Below are 5,990 nucleotides of genomic sequence, written 5' to 3' on the forward strand. Positions count from 1 at the left end.
CAACTGCTCTGTGCACTTGAGGTTTTGCTCACTTGAAGCCATCTTTGTATTTTTTATATTCTTTCATAGGATGTAAGCATCACTGGCAAGGCCAGAATTTGTTGCTTACCACTAACTGCCCTTGAGAAGATGGTGGTGAGCCACCTTCCTGAACCTCTGCAATCCAAACTGCTGCAGTCAAACATTCACTGCCATATTTTTCAGAAGGCTGAACTGTCACAGCTAATCCGGTGTTGGATCTCCTCGTCAATGGTGGCCTTTTGAGAGAGGTGGCTGTCGATGTTTGGGAAGTGCTCAACATATTCCAGAGTCTCTACTTCCAACATATATGGGAGGTGGAATATTTGGCTGACCAGGTGTGCGTTGATATATGAAGTTTAATTTGGCAACATTCAAGGACAGGCCGAGTTTCTTGTATGCAGAATGGAAGAGAGAGGTTTGCAAATCTGTAGAGTGGGCAGTGACACTGCAGCCATCTGCAAACTGTAGATCATGTGTATCTATGGTGGTCAGTTTAGTTTTGGCAGGGAGGTAACCGAGGTAAATGAGTTTTCCATCTAGATGGTATTTAATACTGACACCAGAGGGCAGTTGATCTTTGGTGAGGCGAATACCACTGTCAGGTAGATTGTAAATAGAATGGGGGCTATCACACAGCCTTGCTTGGCACCAGTCTGGATTTTGAAGGCTTCTATTTCAGATCTCCCACTCAAGACAGTTGCAGTCATATCATCATGAAGCAACTGCAGGATTGTGGGGAAGTTTCTTGGACATCCAAATCATTGGAGCACAATCCACAGAGCCTTACGATTTACTGAGTCAAATGCTTTGGTCATATTGTTGATGTAATGAAGAGTTCCTGGTGTTGTCCTCGACATTTTTTTTGGATTTGGTAACAAAGACCATGTCGGAGGTTTTTCTGGAAGGTCTAAAGCCAAGTCAAAGTTCCAAGTGATGTCTCTATAGGGTATCTCCCACGTGTTTGTGTGCTCATGGACCAGGAGCTGCATGAACTGTGTGAAGGGTTTGTCACACACCTCACATCTGAATGGTTTTTCCGTCTGGATCCACTAGTACCCAGGAGGTTTGCAGACTTAAGAAAGCTTTATAGTAAATCTCAAACTGGAAGGGTTTCTCCCGCCTGTGGATTCTCTGATGGAGCAGGTGGTTTGATGAGTCTGTCACACACCTCACACTTGAACAGTTTCTCCCTTGTGAATGTGTTGGTGTCTGCGGAGGGTCGATGACCGTGAGAATGATTTGTTGCACACCTCATAGGTGAGTGGTTTCTCTCCTGTGTGAATGCGTTGGTGTACCCGAAAGTGAGCTGAATGCGAGAATGATTTGTTGCACACCTTGCACGTGATCGGCTTCTCCCCTGTGTGAGTGCGTTGGTGTTCGTGGAGAATCGATGACCGCGAGAATGATTTGTCACACACCTCACATATGAATGGTTTTTCCCCTGTGTGAATGCTTTGGTGACTCACCAGGCGTGATAACTGTGCAAAGCCCTTCTTACACACCTCACACATGAATGGCTTCTCCCCAGTGTGAATGCATCTGTGGTTCACAAGTGTCGATGAATGTGCGAAGGCTTGGTCACACACCTCACATTTGAAGGGTTTCTCCCCTGTGTGGATCCTATGGTGGCTCAGGAGAGCAGAGGAGTGGGTGAAAGCCTTCTCACAAAACTGAAGCGTTTCTCCCCTGTGTGAATGCGTTGGTGCATCAGTAGGTTTGATGAGTTGGTGAAAGCTTTGTTACACACCTCACAAATGAATGTTTTTGCCCCATCGTGGATGCGTTGGTGTACACGAAATTGAGACGAGTGCATGAAGGGTTGACACACACCTCACATGTGAAGGGCTTCTCCCCTGTGTGAATGCATCAGTATGCGCGGAGGGATGATAACTGCGAGAATAATTTGGCGCGCACCTCGCACATGAATGGTTTCTCCCCAGTGTGGATTCGTCAGTGATCCACCAGGGCTGATGATTGTGCAAAGGTTTTATTACACACTTCACACTTGAATGGCTTCTCCCTGGTGTGCATGCTTCGGTGTTGCAAGAGATTCATTGGCCATGTGAAGGCTTGGTCACATACCTCACACTTGAAGGGCTTCTCTCCAGTGTGAACGCGTTGGTGATTCACGAGGGCTGATGAACATGTGAAGGCTCGATTGCATACCTCACATTTGAAAGGGTTGTCTTCCATGTTGCTGTCCACACGTCACTAGTGGCACTTACATGTGCAACTTGCCAGTTAGATTGTCTAATGAGCCTCTGGAGACCTCCTCACACACTTCAAACTTGAACAGCCTCTCACCTGTAAGAATGAGTCAGTGGTTCACGAGGCTCGATGAATGAGCAAAGCTCTTGCCGCACTTGGAGCCCACTCACCCTTCTTCCCAGCCTCACCCTGACCGATCGCCCACAGCCGAACTTTCGGGAAGGTTGGTTCTGATGGAAGGTTCCACAACACTGACCAGTTTCAGATCTGATGATATGTCAAAGCTCCCCTGACCCGCCCGATTTCCAGATGATGGTTTCACTGCCCAACCTTCTCTGTATTGAGCAATGCTGTGAAGAGACTGGATGTCTTCCCACAGTTGTGCAGTTGTTCCTTGGGTGATGGTCACGATCTATCTGTGGGGTCTATCCTCTCTGTATTCTTTGGTGTAGTACGGTGCAATCCTTCTGTAAAACAGGAAAAGGAAACATGATTTCCTCCAAGTCCCTCTCCTCCTTTGCTCAAGAGGCACTCCTCAGTTAGAGACTGTTCCACAGTGAGTGCCAGTCTGCTATTCCCCTATGTGGGGATCAGATGCAAGTCCTTTCTTTTTCCTCATTTAACTGTCACACACCCTCTGTTTCCAGCAGGGACACTGGATAGTGACCAGGAGTAGACAATGTAGCGACTTTGTTTCCCCAACCCAGCCCGCATCTTCCCAGGCACCATGAGAACAATGGAAAAGACAGTCGGACGGAGTGTAAAACTGGCTATCGATTAACTATGAGCTCGAGTCGTGCTGGTGAAGACCAGTTTTACCCTTCGAGTACGTGTTTAATGTAAAAAACACTCAGGAGAAATGTTAATTCAATGGAGATTTTGAAATTTCTCCTTTTGTTTTCCAAAATTATTTGAAGAAAACACACTGGGCAGGAAGTGCTAGAAGCTAAGGAAAATATTGCTTCAGTGTAGCTGTTTGAAGGGTTCTGGTTTATCCTGGGAAATTAGATACACGGCACTCGCTCAGACTGCACATCCCAAATTCAGCTATCAGCTACGGCACTGGGCAAAACTATCAAATCCAAGCCCAGGCTTTTGGGAAAAGCCGAGGCCTTCAGGTAAAATCTTTAAAGAAGGCATTAAAAGACATTTCAATAAATGTGTCTCCAGGTATGGCTGCCGAATTGCTCTGGTGCTGGATTAAAAATCCAGAGATTGAGAGTTCAAATCCAACCACGGAAAGTTACATACTTGGATTACAGTGCAGAAACAGGCCATTCAGCCCAATTGGTCCATGCTGGTGTTTATGCTTCACACGAGCCTCCTCTCACCCCTCTTCATCTCACCCTATCAGCATATCCTTCCGTTCCTTTCCCCCTCATGTGCAGATCTAGTTTCCCCTTAAAGTATCTATGCTATTCACCTCAACCACTCCATGTTGTGAAAATGAATTTAATAAATTTTGGAAATTGTGCAATTGAATCAAAATAAAAGCATGAAAACTTTCAGGTTGTCCTAAAAACCCAAATATTGTCCTTCAGGGAAGGGAACCTGCTACAACTGCCTGGTCTGGTCTACATGTGACTCCAGTCCCACACAACATAGTTGACTCTGAACTTCCCTCTAAAGTAGCTGAGCAAACAATGATAAAACAATCACTAAAAAGTTCAATAATAAGAGGAAAATCAGGTAGATCTGGACAATCCTGGCATTGTGTCAAAGTAAGATTAAGGTGATCTCAGCCAAGTGAAATCGGTAAAGTCTCTCTTACCAAGGTCTCAAGACAAGTACCATGGGAGGAGAGCTGCCCCACAGGCTGGTCAAGTAGTAGTGATACTGACTGAATCATATCAATCTGGAAACATCCCAGACTCTTCCGTCACCATCCCTGGGTATGTCCCATCCCACTGGCAGGTGGGGAAGTCTCAATATTGACTCCATGGAGTCTCATGGCTTCAGGTCAAACAAGTTCAAGGAAAATGACCATGCCCCTCCCAACTGTTGAATGAGTACTTCAACATGTTAATCATCACTAGGGAAGTCGACTGAGGACAGACCCCAAAACTGGGTATCCATGAGGTGCAGTGAGCCATCAGCAGCAGCAGGATTGTATTCCACCACATTCTCACAGCCCAGAACAGCCCTCATTCCATGATTATCATCAAACCACTGGATAGACATGTCAGGAGCAGCATTGTCTCCCTTCTGCCACTTACCTCTCTGCCCACTGCCTCCTGTCTATCTGGGCTGAGATCAGGAACTATCTTCAGCCCCACCCAGCTAGCCCCCACCCCACCACCACCCCCCACCCCCCTCCATGTAGGGAGGGGGACTGCAGCCTGAAGGTGCATCTTTCAGTGCTCTCTGACACACTGAGTTTGAACTAGTGTGCAGCCATTCCTACCCTGCTCTGCTGCCAGTTATAGGTTATAACCTGATCTCCCTTTACAATGAGTCTGCCCCCTCACTGGGAGACTGCCTCACAGCGAAGGTCGGTAGGATAGCGAACCATGAGGGGAATCACACTGCTCCCACTGAACACCTGCTCACTTTCTGACTTGTTACACAACAACAATACACAGCAACTTGCATTTATGTAGCACGTTTAACATAATTCAAACTGCAAAGGTGCTTTGCAAGAGTGTTAATACAATTTGAGAGCTTGCTGTGCTCACATTGGCTGCCACGTTTCCTACATTACAACAGTGACTGCACTTCAAAAGTACTTCATTGGCTGTAAAGATCTTTGGGACATCTGGTGGTCGAGAAAGGCTCTATATAAATGCAAGTCTTTTTTTTTTCTTTTCTGAGAAGATTACAGGGAGAGGGGGTGGGAGATCTTGGAGGGATTTGAAAAGACAGGAAACATCCAGATCCCAACACACAGACAGAACTGACCATTCACAGTCCACAGGATAATAACCAGCTCCCAACACACACACACACAACTCAACAATAGGAAATCAGTAAGAATCCTCAGACACTCTGCACCTCCCAGATAATTACACCTCACCTTCTCATATTCAATAATGACTCAGCAACAAAACAGCTCCAGTCAAACAGTTCAGCACAAAGCACCGAGTAAACAGCTCTTTCAGTGGAAACAAAAACAAAAATACCTGGAAAAACTCAGGAGGTCTGCCAGCATCTGCGGATAGGAGCACAGTTAACGTTTCGAGTCCAAATGACCCTTCAACAGAACTGTTCTGTTGAAGGGTCATTCGGACTCGAAACGTTAACTGTGCTCCTATCCGCAGATGCTGGCAGACCTCCTGAGTTTTTCCAGGTATTTTTGTTTTTGTTTTGGATTTCCAGCATCCGCAGTTTTTTGCTTTTAGCTCTCTCAGCTGGATCTTCTCACACAGCATAAGGGGCATTTCCACAGCTGATTCCCCACAGGATAGTCAGACTGCCTGAACATTAGTGTGGATATTATGTGATGTAATTATTATAAATTCTGTTCTTTCACTCACCATGTCCTGAGTTGGTTTTCAGTCTCTACAGGAAGTGAACCAGCTGTGGAAGAGGAAGAGGAGAGAATGGGCAGAGTGGGTGGGCTCTCTAATTGACGTCTCTCACACCCAGTCCAAATATTTCCAGAGTAACATGAGTTTCCTGAAGCTTGGGAAACTGACCGGTGAAACGGAGACGAGCAGCAGATCAAGTGGGGATTTAAACTTGTCATTGTCCCATCTGAATAAAACCTCACTTATTGCAGCTGCTGTCTCAGTTCCCCTGTAAATGTTTGACAGAGATTTCTA

General features: G+C 46.1%; 1 pseudogene; it reads right to left on the minus strand.

Moving 5' to 3' along the window:
* Positions 1-1,081: 1,081 nt before the first annotated feature.
* Positions 1,082-2,193, minus strand: LOC144674793 (uncharacterized; annotated as a pseudogene).
* Positions 2,194-5,990: the final 3,797 nt, after the last annotated feature.

This window comes from Cetorhinus maximus, unplaced genomic scaffold, assembly GCF_964194155.1.
Source record: "Cetorhinus maximus unplaced genomic scaffold, sCetMax3.hap1.1 HAP1_SCAFFOLD_801, whole genome shotgun sequence".
In the NCBI taxonomy this organism is placed as follows: Eukaryota; Metazoa; Chordata; class Chondrichthyes; order Lamniformes; family Cetorhinidae; genus Cetorhinus; species Cetorhinus maximus.